Consider the following 14,051-nt stretch of genomic DNA (forward strand, 5'->3'; position numbering starts at 1 on the left):
GCACAGGATGACTGAGAGCTGGATTGGAGCAGATTAGAGGGCTGGATCAGTACAGGATGGCTGAGAGCTGGATTGGAGCGGATTTCAGGCCTGGATCACTACAGAATGGGTGACAGCTGGATGGGGGGGTTGGGGGGCGGATTAGAGGCCTGTATCAGGACAGAATGGCTGAGAGCTGAATTGGAGCAGACTGGAGACTTGGAGCAGAGCGAAAGCGGTAATTGGACTGGAGGTGGTTGTGGAGCTGGGGAAAGCTTGCTGTGAAGGTGAGAGGTACATGCAAGTGGGTGGGGGTTGAGGAGCATTGATGGGGAGTGGATTGGTGGAAAGAAAATGGACAGGTGGGACAAGTCAAGTGGAGGGTCGGGTCTGAAATGAGATGGGGTTTGGAAGATGAGGAAACGGTTGAAGTCAACATTGATGCTGTGTGGTTGGAGGGTCCGAAGGCGGAAGATGAGGCATTGCTCCCCCCAGGCGTGAGGTGGGCTGGATTTTGCACTTTGTAGCTCAGGGTGTTGGTGCCCTTGCTTGGTAGGTTGGAGAAGAAGCAAACGGTGGTAAGACATGGAGCAGATGGTGACTGAGAGCAGTTAAGAGGGAAGGTGTTTAAGCAGCATGTCGAGAGATATCGTGAGGAAATAGACGGAAATGGTCACATATGCAGCAGAAGTTTGGTAGACTTAACGGTTTTAAAGTTAGGACGGCTCTTGCTTGGAGTGGGAAGAAAGGTGTACCAAAGACTGCCCGGGCAAACTTGGGCGTAAACAGAGCCGTGAGAAGGCAAGTTGCAGTATAACACCACTGCCTACAGAAAAATTGCAATTCACGTTCTGTCGTTAGTTTGTAAATCAAGGGAGAGCGCGAACGCAGTCGCCCACTACCACAAATTTTGCAGTCGAGTATCCCGCATTTGGGGACATCGCAGGCGTCAGCACACCCAAAGTGCAATGGGATAGCCTCATCCTGGGAGCGCCACCTCACTGATCATGTCAGCTCCCCTGCCAGGTAAGTATACTCAGCGCTCACACTCGCTCACACCCCACAACAGCCGCTCCCTCTCACTCTCACACTCACTCACTTTTGCAACATCGGACATTCACTTACTCAACCTGCCCTGCCTGTCGATCAGCTTCATTCTTCAAATGGATCACCGAATGTCTCCAGGACTCCCGTTTTACTCAAATACCACCCACGGCTGCGCCTGCACTGCTTATCTGCATGTATCCCTTCAAAGGACGCGCCCCGCCCCTGTTTCCTTCAGGCTGCCTCCTGATTCGCGGAAAAAGAGGAGGGAAAGTTCCAACTTTCTTTTCAAACACTCGTCCGAATTTGATGTCAACGCGAATAAAAGCAACTTCCAATCTTTGATTGTGAAACTGGAAGCAGTTTTTAAAACCAATTTACCTCGACTTTCTACAATGTTTAGCTGCAGCTTTGCAAATCTCTCTTCAATCAGATTAGTGACTTCAGTTTGAAATCACATGCAAGATTAAGGGTGCCAGGGAAACATATTTCTCAACATTATGTTGGATGAGACACGAAACTGAGACCACCGCCTCGTCTGGCTGCACATTCCGAGCACTCACCACCCTCTGTGTAAAATAAACTGGCCTGTGATTAAAATGTCTGATTTACCTGCTGCTTTCCCTGGGGCAAAGGATTCCAAATTTAGAGGGCATAGGTTTCGGGTGAGAAGGGAAAGATTTCAAAGGGATCTAGGGGGCAACTATTTCACACAGAGGGGTGCTGCGTGGACGCAATGATGGAGGTTGGTACAATTACAACATGCGAAAGGCATCTGAATAGGAAGGGTTCAGAGGGATAAGGGCCAAGTGCTGACAAATGGGACAAGATTAAATTAGGATACCTGGATTACTGCGGAGCAGCTGTGCAGCAGAACAAAGTGGGCTGGAGACCTGGATCAGTGCAGGGCAGCTGTGAGCCAGCACACAGTGGGCTGGAGGCCTAGTGTGGTGTGGTGACGCTGAGAGGCAGAACAGAGTAGGCTGGAGGCCTGGATTAGTGTGGAGCAGTTATGAGGAAGGACAGAGTGAGCCAGAGGCCTGGATCAGTGCAGAGCAACTATGAGGCAGAACAAAGTGGGCTGGAGACCTGGATCAGTGCGGGGCTGCTGTGACCCAGCACACAGTGGGCTGGAGGCCTAGTGTGGTGTGGAGAGGCTGGGAGGCACAACAGGGTAGGCTGGAGACCTGGATCAGTGTGGAGCAGATGTGAGGCAGAACACAGTGAGCCAGAGGCCTGGATCAGTGCGGAGCAGCTGAGAGCTGAGGAGGTGCCGATGGAGAGATGCAACAGTCTCGAATGGCTGAGAGCTGGATTGGAGCTGATTCGAGGCCCGGATTAGCACAGGATGACTGAGAGCTGGATTGGAGCAGATTAGAGGGCTGGATCAGTACAGGATGGCTGAGAGCTGGATTGGAGCGGATTTCAGGCCTGGATCACTACAGAATGGGTGACAGCTGGATGGGGGGGTTGGGGGGCGGATTAGAGGCCTGTATCAGGACAGAATGGCTGAGAGCTGAATTGGAGCAGACTGGAGACTTGGAGCAGAGCGAAAGCGGTAATTGGACTGGAGGTGGTTGTGGAGCTGGGGAAAGCTTGCTGTGAAGGTGAGAGGTACATGCAAGTGGGTGGGGGTTGAGGAGCATTGATGGGGAGTGGATTGGTGGAAAGAAAATGGACAGGTGGGACAAGTCAAGTGGAGGGTCGGGTCTGAAATGAGATGGGGTTTGGAAGATGAGGAAACGGTTGAAGTCAACATTGATGCTGTGTGGTTGGAGGGTCCGAAGGCGGAAGATGAGGCATTGCTCCCCCCAGGCGTGAGGTGGGCTGGATTTTGCACTTTGTAGCTCAGGGTGGATAGGTTGGAGAAGAAGCAAACGGTGGTATGACATGGAGCAGATGGTGACTGAGAGCAGTTAAGAGGGAAGGTGTTTAAGCAGCATGTCGAGAGATATCGTGAGGAAATAGACGGAAATGGTCACATATGCAGCAGAAGTTTGGTAGACTTAACGGTTTTAAAGTTAGGACGGCTCTTGCTTGGAGTGGGAAGAAAGGTGTACCAAAGACTGCCCGGGCAAACTTGGGCGTAAACAGAGCCGTGAGAAGGCAAGTTGCAGTATAACACCACTGCCTACAGAAAAATTGCAATTCACGTTCTGTCGTTAGTTTGTAAATCAGGGGAGAGCGCGAACGCAGTCCCCCACTACCACAAATTTTGCAGTCGAGTATCCCGCATTTGGGGACATCGCAGGCGTCAGCACACCCAAAGTGCAATGGGATAGCCTCATCCTGGGAGCGCCACCTCACTGATCATGTCAGCTCCCCTGCCAGGTAAGTATACTCAGCGCTCACACTCGCTCACACCCCACAACAGCCGCTCCCTCTCACTCTCACACTCACTCACTTTTGCAACATCGGACATTCACTTACTCAACCTGCCCTGCCTGTCGATCAGCTTCATTCTTCAAATGGATCACCGAATGTCTCCAGGACTCCCGTTTTACTCAAATACCACCCACGGCTGCGCCTGCACTGCTTATCTGCATGTATCCCTTCAAAGGACGCGCCCCGCCCCTGTTTCCTTCAGGCTGCCTCCTGATTCGCGGAAAAAGAGGAGGGAAAGTTCCAACTTTCTTTTCAAACACTCGTCCGAATTTGATGTCAACGCGAATAAAAGCAACTTCCAATCTTTGATTGTGAAACTGGAAGCAGTTTTTAAAACCAATTTACCTCGACTTTCTACAATGTTTAGCTGCAGCTTTGCAAATCTCTCTTCAATCAGATTAGTGACTTCAGTTTGAAATCACATGCAAGATTAAGGGTGCCAGGGAAACATATTTCTCAACATTATGTTGGATGAGACACGAAACTGAGACCACCGCCTCGTCTGGCTGCACATTCCGAGCACTCACCACCCTCTGTGTAAAATAAACTGGCCTGTGATTAAAATGTCTGATTTACCTGCTGCTTTCCCTGGGGCAAAGGATTCCAAATTTAGAGGGCATAGGTTTCGGGTGAGAAGGGAAAGATTTCAAAGGGATCTAGGGGGCAACTATTTCACACAGAGGGGTGCTGCGTGGACGCAATGATGGAGGTTGGTACAATTACAACATGCGAAAGGCATCTGAATAGGAAGGGTTCAGAGGGATAAGGGCCAAGTGCTGACAAATGGGACAAGATTAAATTAGGATACCTGGATTACTGCGGAGCAGCTGTGCAGCAGAACAAAGTGGGCTGGAGACCTGGATCAGTGCAGGGCAGCTGTGAGCCAGCACACAGTGGGCTGGAGGCCTAGTGTGGTGTGGTGACGCTGAGAGGCAGAACAGAGTAGGCTGGAGGCCTGGATTAGTGTGGAGCAGTTATGAGGAAGGACAGAGTGAGCCAGAGGCCTGGATCAGTGCAGAGCAACTATGAGGCAGAACAAAGTGGGCTGGAGACCTGGATCAGTGCGGGGCTGCTGTGACCCAGCACACAGTGGGCTGGAGGCCTAGTGTGGTGTGGAGAGGCTGGGAGGCACAACAGGGTAGGCTGGAGACCTGGATCAGTGTGGAGCAGATGTGAGGCAGAACACAGTGAGCCAGAGGCCTGGATCAGTGCGGAGCAGCTGAGAGCTGAGGAGGTGCCGATGGAGAGATGCAACAGTCTCGAATGGCTGAGAGCTGGATTGGAGCTGATTCGAGGCCCGGATTAGCACAGGATGACTGAGAGCTGGATTGGAGCAGATTAGAGGGCTGGATCAGTACAGGATGGCTGAGAGCTGGATTGGAGCGGATTTCAGGCCTGGATCACTACAGAATGGGTGACAGCTGGATGGGGGGGTTGGGGGGCGGATTAGAGGCCTGTATCAGGACAGAATGGCTGAGAGCTGAATTGGAGCAGACTGGAGACTTGGAGCAGAGCGAAAGCGGTAATTGGACTGGAGGTGGTTGTGGAGCTGGGGAAAGCTTGCTGTGAAGGTGAGAGGTACATGCAAGTGGGTGGGGGTTGAGGAGCATTGATGGGGAGTGGATTGGTGGAAAGAAAATGGACAGGTGGGACAAGTCAAGTGGAGGGTCGGGTCTGAAATGAGATGGGGTTTGGAAGATGAGGAAACGGTTGAAGTCAACATTGATGCTGTGTGGTTGGAGGGTCCGAAGGCGGAAGATGAGGCATTGCTCCCCCCAGGCGTGAGGTGGGCTGGATTTTGCACTTTGTAGCTCAGGGTGTTGGTGCCCTTGCTTGATAGGTTGGAGAAGAAGCAAACGGTGGTATGACATGGAGCAGATGGTGACTGAGAGCAGTTAAGAGGGAAGGTGTTTAAGCAGCATGTCGAGAGATATCGTGAGGAAATAGACGGAAATGGTCACATATGCAGCAGAAGTTTGGTAGACTTAACGGTTTTAAAGTTAGGACGGCTCTTGCTTGGAGTGGGAAGAAAGGTGTACCAAAGACTGCCCGGGCAAACTTGGGCGTAAACAGAGCCGTGAGAAGGCAAGTTGCAGTATAACACCACTGCCTACAGAAAAATTGCAATTCACGTTCTGTCGTTAGTTTGTAAATCAGGGGAGAGCGCGAACGCAGTCCCCCACTACCACAAATTTTGCAGTCGAGTATCCCGCATTTGGGGACATCGCAGGCGTCAGCACACCCAAAGTGCAATGGGATAGCCTCATCCTGGGAGCGCCACCTCACTGATCATGTCAGCTCCCCTGCCAGGTAAGTATACTCAGCGCTCACACTCGCTCACACCCCACAACAGCCGCTCCCTCTCACTCTCACACTCACTCACTTTTGCAACATCGGACATTCACTTACTCAACCTGCCCTGCCTGTCGATCAGCTTCATTCTTCAAATGGATCACCGAATGTCTCCAGGACTCCCGTTTTACTCAAATACCACCCACGGCTGCGCCTGCACTACTTATCTGCATGTATCCCTTCAAAGGACGCGCCCCGCCCCTGTTTCCGTCAGGCTGCCTCCTGATTCGCGGAAAAAGAGGAGGGAAAGTTCCAACTTTCTTTTCAAACACTCGTCCGAATTTGATGTCAACGCGAATAAAAGCAACTTCCAATCTTTGATTGTGAAACTGGAAGCAGTTTTTAAAACCAATTTACCTCGACTTTCTACAATGTTTAGCTGCAGCTTTGCAAATCTCTCTTCAATCAGATTAGTGACTTCAGTTTGAAATCACATGCAAGATTAAGGGTGCCAGGGAAACATATTTCTCAACATTATGTTGGATGAGACACGAAACTGAGACCACCGCCTCGTCTGGCTGCACATTCCGAGCACTCACCACCCTCTGTGTAAAATAAACTGGCCTGTGATTAAAATGTCTGATTTACCTGCTGCTTTCCCTGGGGCAAAGGATTCCAAATTTAGAGGGCATAGGTTTCGGGTGAGAAGGGAAAGATTTCAAAGGGATCTAGGGGGCAACTATTTCACACAGAGGGGTGCTGCGTGGACGCAATGATGGAGGTTGGTACAATTACAACATGCGAAAGGCATCTGAATAGGAAGGGTTCAGAGGGATAAGGGCCAAGTGCTGACAAATGGGACAAGATTAAATTAGGATACCTGGATTACTGCGAAGCAGTTGTGCAGCAGAACAAAGTGGGCTGGAGACCTGGATCAGTGCAGGGCAGCTGTGAGCCAGCACACAGTGGACTGGAGGCCTAGTGTGGTGTGGTGACGCTGAGAGGCAGAACAGAGTAGGCTGGAGGCCTGGATTAGTGTGGAGCAGTTATGAGGAAGGACAGAGTGAGCCAGAGGCCTGGATCAGTGCAGAGCAACTATGAGGCAGAACAAAGTGGGCTGGAGACCTGGATCAGTGCGGGGCTGCTGTGACCCAGCACACAGTGGGCTGGAGGCCTAGTGTGGTGTGGAGAGGCTGGGAGGCACAACAGGGTAGGCTGGAGACCTGGATCAGTGTGGAGCAGATGTGAGGCAGAACACAGTGAGCCAGAGGCCTGGATCAGTGCGGAGCAGCTGAGAGCTGAGGAGGTGCCGATGGAGAGATGCAACAGTCTCGAATGGCTGAGAGCTGGATTGGAGCTGATTCGAGGCCCGGATTAGCACAGGATGACTGAGAGCTGGATTGGAGCAGATTAGAGGGCTGGATCAGTACAGGATGGCTGAGAGCTGGATTGGAGCGGATTTCAGGCCTGGATCACTACAGAATGGGTGACAGCTGGATGGGGGGGTTGGGGGGCGGATTAGAGGCCTGTATCAGGACAGAATGGCTGAGAGCTGAATTGGAGCAGACTGGAGACTTGGAGCAGAGCGAAAGCGGTAATTGGACTGGAGGTGGTTGTGGAGCTGGGGAAAGCTTGCTGTGAAGGTGAGAGGTACATGCAAGTGGGTGGGGGTTGAGGAGCATTGATGGGGAGTGGATTGGTGGAAAGAAAATGGACAGGTGGGACAAGTCAAGTGGAGGGTCGGGTCTGAAATGAGATGGGGTTTGGAAGATGAGGAAACGGTTGAAGTTAACATTGATGCTGTGTGGTTGGAGGGTCCGAAGGCGGAAGATGAGGCATTGCTCCCCCCAGGCGTGAGGTGGGCTGGATTTTGCACTTTGTAGCTCAGGGTGTTGGTGCCCTTGCTTGATAGGTTGGAGAAGAAGCAAACGGTGGTATGACATGGAGCAGATGGTGACTGAGAGCAGTTAAGAGGGAAGGTGTTTAAGCAGCATGTCGAGAGATATCGTGAGGAAATAGACGGAAATGGTCACATATGCAGCAGAAGTTTGGTAGACTTAACGGTTTTAAAGTTAGGACGGCTCTTGCTTGGAGTGGGAAGAAAGGTATACCAAAGACTGCCCGGGCAAACTTGGGCGTGAACAGAGCCGTGAGAAGGCAAGTTGCAGTATAACACCACTGCCTACAGAAAAAATGCAATTTACGTTCTGTCGTTAGTTTGTAAATCAGGGGAGAGCGCGAACGCAGTCCCCCACTACCACAAATTTTGCAGTCGAGTATCCCGCATTTGGGGACATCGCAGGCGTCAGCACACCCAAAGTGCAATGGGATAGCCTCATCCTGGGAGCGCCACCTCACTGATCATGTCAGCTCCCCTGCCAGGTAAGTATACTCAGCGCTCACACTCGCTCACACCCCACAACAGCCGCTCCCTCTCACTCTCACACTCACTCACTTTTGCAACATCGGACATTCACTTACTCAACCTGCCCTGCCTGTCGATCAGCTTCATTCTTCAAATGGATCACCGAATGTCTCCAGGACTCCCGTTTTACTCAAATACCACCCACGGCTGCGCCTGCACTGCTTATCTGCATGTATCCCTTCAAAGGACGCGCCCCGCCCCTGTTTCCTTCAGGCTGCCTCCTGATTCGCGGAAAAAGAGGAGGGAAAGTTCCAACTTTCTTTTCAAACACTCGTCCGAATTTGATGTCAACGCGAATAAAAGCAACTTCCAATCTTTGATTGTGAAACTGGAAGCAGTTTTTAAAACCAATTTACCTCGACTTTCTACAATGTTTAGCTGCAGCTTTGCAAATCTCTCTTCAATCAGATTAGTGACTTCAGTTTGAAATCACATGCAAGATTAAGGGTGCCAGGGAAACATATTTCTCAACATTATGTTGGATGAGACACGAAACTGAGACCACCGCCTCGTCTGGCTGCACATTCCGAGCACTCACCACCCTCTGTGTAAAATAAACTGGCCTGTGATTAAAATGTCTGATTTACCTGCTGCTTTCCCTGGGGCAAAGGATTCCAAATTTAGAGGGCATAGGTTTCGGGTGAGAAGGGAAAGATTTCAAAGGGATCTAGGGGGCAACTATTTCACACAGAGGGGTGCTGCGTGGACGCAATGATGGAGGTTGGTACAATTACAACATGCGAAAGGCATCTGAATAGGAAGGGTTCAGAGGGATAAGGGCCAAGTGCTGACAAATGGGACAAGATTAAATTAGGATACCTGGATTACTGCGAAGCAGCTGTGCAGCAGAACAAAGTGGGCTGGAGACCTGGATCAGTGCAGGGCAGCTGTGAGCCAGCACACAGTGGACTGGAGGCCTAGTGTGGTGTGGTGACGCTGAGAGGCAGAACAGAGTAGGCTGGAGGCCTGGATTAGTGTGGAGCAGTTATGAGGAAGGACAGAGTGAGCCAGAGGCCTGGATCAGTGCAGAGCAACTATGAGGCAGAACAAAGTGGGCTGGAGACCTGGATCAGTGCGGGGCTGCTGTGACCCAGCACACAGTTGGCTGGAGGCCTAGTGTGGTGTGGAGAGGCTGAGAGGCAGATCAGAGTGGGCTGGAGGCCTGGATCAGTATGGAGCAGATGTGAGGCAGAACACAGTGAGCCAGAGGCCTGGATCAGTGCGGAGCAGCTGAGAGCTGAGGAGGTGCCGATGGAGAGATGCAACAGTCTCGAATGGCTGAGAGCTGGATTGGAGCTGATTCGAGGCCCGGATTAGCACAGGATGACTGAGAGCTGGATTGGAGCAGATTAGAGGGCTGGATCAGTACAGGATGGCTGAGAGCTGGATTGGAGCGGATTTCAGGCCTGGATCACTACAGAATGGGTGACAGCTGGATGGGGGGGGTTGGGGGGCGGATTAGAGGCCTGTATCAGGACAGAATGGCTGAGAGCTGAATTGGAGCAGACTGGAGACTTGGAGCAGAGCGAAAGCGGTAATTGGACTGGAGGTGGTTGTGGAGCTGGGGAAAGCTTGCTGTGAAGGTGAGAGGTACATGCAAGTGGGTGGGGGTTGAGGAGCATTGATGGGGAGTGGATTGGTGGAAAGAAAATGGACAGGTGGGACAAGTCAAGTGGAGGGTCGGGTCTGAAATGAGATGGGGTTTGGAAGATGAGGAAACGGTTGAAGTCAACATTGATGCTGTGTGGTTGGAGGGTCCGAAGGCGGAAGATGAGGCATTGCTCCCCCCAGGCGTGAGGTGGGCTGGATTTTGCACTTTGTAGCTCAGGGTGTTGGTGCCCTTGCTTGATAGGTTGGAGAAGAAGCAAACGGTGGTATGACATGGAGCAGATGGTGACTGAGAGCAGTTAAGAGGGAAGGTGTTTAAGCAGCATGTCGAGAGATATCGTGAGGAAATAGACGGAAATGGTCACATATGCAGCAGAAGTTTGGTAGACTTAACGGTTTTAAAGTTAGGACGGCTCTTGCTTGGAGTGGGAAGAAAGGTGTACCAAAGACTGCCCGGGCAAACTTGGGCGTAAACAGAGCCGTGAGAAGGCAAGTTGCAGTATAACACCACTGCCTACAGAAAAATTGCAATTCACGTTCTGTCGTTAGTTTGTAAATCAGGGGAGAGCGCGAACGCAGTCCCCCACTACCACAAATTTTGCAGTCGAGTATCCCGCATTTGGGGACATCGCAGGCGTCAGCACACCCAAAGTGCAATGGGATAGCCTCATCCTGGGAGCGCCACCTCACTGATCATGTCAGCTCCCCTGCCAGGTAAGTATACTCAGCGCTCACACTCGCTCACACCCCACAACAGCCGCTCCCTCTCACTCTCACACTCACTCACTTTTGCAACATCGGACATTCACTTACTCAACCTGCCCTGCCTGTCGATCAGCTTCATTCTTCAAATGGATCACCGAATGTCTCCAGGACTCCCGTTTTACTCAAATACCACCCACGGCTGCGCCTGCACTGCTTATCTGCATGTATCCCTTCAAAGGACGCGCCCCGCCCCTGTTTCCTTCAGGCTGCCTCCTGATTCGCGGAAAAAGAGGAGGGAAAGTTCCAACTTTCTTTTCAAACACTCGTCCGAATTTGATGTCAACGCGAATAAAAGCAACTTCCAATCTTTGATTGTGAAACTGGAAGCAGTTTTTAAAACCAATTTACCTCGACTTTCTACAATGTTTAGCTGCAGCTTTGCAAATCTCTCTTCAATCAGATTAGTGACTTCAGTTTGAAATCACATGCAAGATTAAGGGTGCCAGGGAAACATATTTCTCAACATTATGTTGGATGAGACACGAAACTGAGACCACCGCCTCGTCTGGCTGCACATTCCGAGCACTCACCACCCTCTGTGTAAAATAAACTGGCCTGTGATTAAAATGTCTGATTTACCTGCTGCTTTCCCTGGGGCAAAGGATTCCAAATTTAGAGGGCATAGGTTTCGGGTGAGAAGGGAAAGATTTCAAAGGGATCTAGGGGGCAACTATTTCACACAGAGGGGTGCTGCGTGGACGCAATGATGGAGGTTGGTACAATTACAACATGCGAAAGGCATCTGAATAGGAAGGGTTCAGAGGGATAAGGGCCAAGTGCTGACAAATGGGACAAGATTAAATTAGGATACCTGGATTACTGCGAAGCAGCTGTGCAGCAGAACAAAGTGGGCTGGAGACCTGGATCAGTGCAGGGCAGCTGTGAGCCAGCACACAGTGGGCTGGAGGCCTAGTGTGGTGTGGTGACGCTGAGAGGCAGAACAGAGTAGGCTGGAGGCCTGGATTAGTGTGGAGCAGTTATGAGGAAGGACAGAGTGAGCCAGAGGCCTGGATCAGTGCAGAGCAACTATGAGGCAGAACAAAGTGGGCTGGAGACCTGGATCAGTGCGGGGCTGCTGTGACCCAGCACACAGTGGGCTGGAGGCCTAGTGTGGTGTGGAGAGGCTGAGAGGCAGATCAGAGTGGGCTGGAGGCCTGGATCAGTATGGAGCAGATGTGAGGCAGAACACAGTGAGCCAGAGGCCTGGATCAGTGCGGAGCAGCTGAGAGCTGAGGAGGTGCCGATGGAGAGATGCAACAGTCTCGAATGGCTGAGAGCTGGATTGGAGCTGATTCGAGGCCCGGATTAGCACAGGATGACTGAGAGCTGGATTGGAGCAGATTAGAGGGCTGGATCAGTACAGGATGGCTGAGAGCTGGATTGGAGCGGATTTCAGGCCTGGATCACTACAGAATGGGTGACAGCTGGATGGGGGGGTTGGGGGGCGGATTAGAGGCCTGTATCAGGACAGAATGGCTGAGAGCTGAATTGGAGCAGACTGGAGACTTGGAGCAGAGCGAAAGCGGTAATTGGACTGGAGGTGGTTGTGGAGCTGGGGAAAGCTTGCTGTGAAGGTGAGAGGTACATGCAAGTGGGTGGGGGTTGAGGAGCATTGATGGGGAGTGGATTGGTGGAAAGAAAATGGACAGGTGGGACAAGTCAAGTGGAGGGTCGGGTCTGAAATGAGATGGGGTTTGGAAGATGAGGAAACGGTTGAAGTCAACATTGATGCTGTGTGGTTGGAGGGTCCGAAGGCGGAAGATGAGGCATTGCTCCCCCCAGGCGTGAGGTGGGCTGGATTTTGCACTTTGTAGCTCAGGGTGTTGGTGCCCTTGCTTGATAGGTTGGAGAAGAAGCAAACGGTGATATGACATGGAGCAGATGGTGACTGAGAGCAGTTAAGAGGGAAGGTGTTTAAGCAGCATGTCGAGAGATATCGTGAGGAAATAGACGGAAATGGTCACATATGCAGCAGAAGTTTGGTAGACTTAACGGTTTTAAAGTTAGGACGGCTCTTGCTTGGAGTGGGAAGAAAGGTGTACCAAAGACTGCCCGGGCAAACTTGGGCGTAAACAGAGCCGTGAGAAGGCAAGTTGCAGTATAACACCACTGCCTACAGAAAAATTGCAATTCACGTTCTGTCGTTAGTTTGTAAATCAGGGGAGAGCGCGAACGCAGTCCCCCACTACCACAAATTTTGCAGTCGAGTATCCCGCATTTGGGGACATCGCAGGCGTCAGCACACCCAAAGTGCAATGGGATAGCCTCATCCTGGGAGCGCCACCTCACTGATCATGTCAGCTCCCCTGCCAGGTAAGTATACTCAGCGCTCACACTCGCTCACACCCCACAACAGCCGCTCCCTCTCACTCTCACACTCACTCACTTTTGCAACATCGGACATTCACTTACTCAACCTGCCCTGCCTGTCGATCAGCTTCATTCTTCAAATGGATCACCGAATGTCTCCAGGACTCCCGTTTTACTCAAATACCACCCACGGCTGCGCCTGCACTGCTTATCTGCATGTATCCCTTCAAAGGACGCGCCCCGCCCCTGTTTCCTTCAGGCTGCCTCCTGATTCGCGGAAAAAGAGGAGGGAAAGTTCCAACTTTCTTTTCAAACACTCGTCCGAATTTGATGTCAACGCGAATAAAAGCAACTTCCAATCTTTGATTGTGAAACTGGAAGCAGTTTTTAAAACCAATTTACCTCGACTTTCTACAATGTTTAGCTGCAGCTTTGCAAATCTCTCTTCAATCAGATTAGTGACTTCAGTTTGAAATCACATGCAAGATTAAGGGTGCCAGGGAAACATATTTCTCAACATTATGTTGGATGAGACACGAAACTGAGACCACCGCCTCGTCTGGCTGCACATTCCGAGCACTCACCACCCTCTGTGTAAAATAAACTGGCCTGTGATTAAAATGTCTGATTTACCTGCTGCTTTCCCTGGGGCAAAGGATTCCAAATTTAGAGGGCATAGGTTTCGGGTGAGAAGGGAAAGATTTCAAAGGGATCTAGGGGGCAACTATTTCACACAGAGGGGTGCTGCGTGGACGCAATGATGGAGGTTGGTACAATTACAACATGCGAAAGGCATCTGAATAGGAAGGGTTCAGAGGGATAAGGGCCAAGTGCTGACAAATGGGACAAGATTAAATTAGGATACCTGGATTACTGCGAAGCAGCTGTGCAGCAGAACAAAGTGGGCTGGAGACCTGGATCAGTGCAGGGCAGCTGTGAGCCAGCACACAGTGGACTGGAGGCCTAGTGTGGTGTGGTGACGCTGAGAGGCAGAACAGAGTAGGCTGGAGGCCTGGATTAGTGTGGAGCAGTTATGAGGAAGGACAGAGTGAGCCAGAGGCCTGGATCAGTGCAGAGCAACTATGAGGCAGAACAAAGTGGGCTGGAGACCTGGATCAGTGCGGGGCTGCTGTGACCCAGCACACAGTGGGCTGGAGGCCTAGTGTGGTGTGGAGAGGCTGAGAGGCAGATCAGAGTGGGCTGGAGGCCTGGATCAGTATGGAGCAGATGTGAGGCAGAACAC

At 51.4% G+C, this 14,051-nt stretch overlaps 6 non-coding genes across 6 annotated transcripts; all 6 read right to left on the reverse strand.

Moving 5' to 3' along the window:
* Positions 1–849: 849 nt before the first annotated feature.
* LOC140455739 (U1 spliceosomal RNA) lies at positions 850–1,013 on the reverse strand. The gene has a single exon (XR_011953002.1). It is a non-coding gene; the product is annotated as a U1 spliceosomal RNA (small nuclear RNA).
* Positions 1,014–3,198: 2,185 nt separating this feature from the next.
* LOC140455877 (U1 spliceosomal RNA) lies at positions 3,199–3,362 on the reverse strand. The gene has a single exon (XR_011953095.1). It is a non-coding gene; the product is annotated as a U1 spliceosomal RNA (small nuclear RNA).
* Positions 3,363–5,562: 2,200 nt separating this feature from the next.
* LOC140455878 (U1 spliceosomal RNA) lies at positions 5,563–5,726 on the reverse strand. Its single transcript, XR_011953096.1, has one exon. It is a non-coding gene; the product is annotated as a U1 spliceosomal RNA (small nuclear RNA).
* A 2,200-nt stretch (positions 5,727–7,926) lies between these two features.
* LOC140455879 (U1 spliceosomal RNA) lies at positions 7,927–8,090 on the reverse strand. The gene has a single exon (XR_011953097.1). It is a non-coding gene; the product is annotated as a U1 spliceosomal RNA (small nuclear RNA).
* Positions 8,091–10,291: 2,201 nt separating this feature from the next.
* Positions 10,292–10,455, reverse strand: LOC140455880 (U1 spliceosomal RNA). The gene has a single exon (XR_011953098.1). It is a non-coding gene; the product is annotated as a U1 spliceosomal RNA (small nuclear RNA).
* A 2,200-nt stretch (positions 10,456–12,655) lies between these two features.
* LOC140455881 (U1 spliceosomal RNA) lies at positions 12,656–12,819 on the reverse strand. The gene has a single exon (XR_011953099.1). It is a non-coding gene; the product is annotated as a U1 spliceosomal RNA (small nuclear RNA).
* Positions 12,820–14,051: the final 1,232 nt, after the last annotated feature.

This window comes from Chiloscyllium punctatum, chromosome 30, assembly GCF_047496795.1.
Source record: "Chiloscyllium punctatum isolate Juve2018m chromosome 30, sChiPun1.3, whole genome shotgun sequence".
Lineage (NCBI taxonomy): Eukaryota > Metazoa > Chordata > Chondrichthyes > Orectolobiformes > Hemiscylliidae > Chiloscyllium > Chiloscyllium punctatum.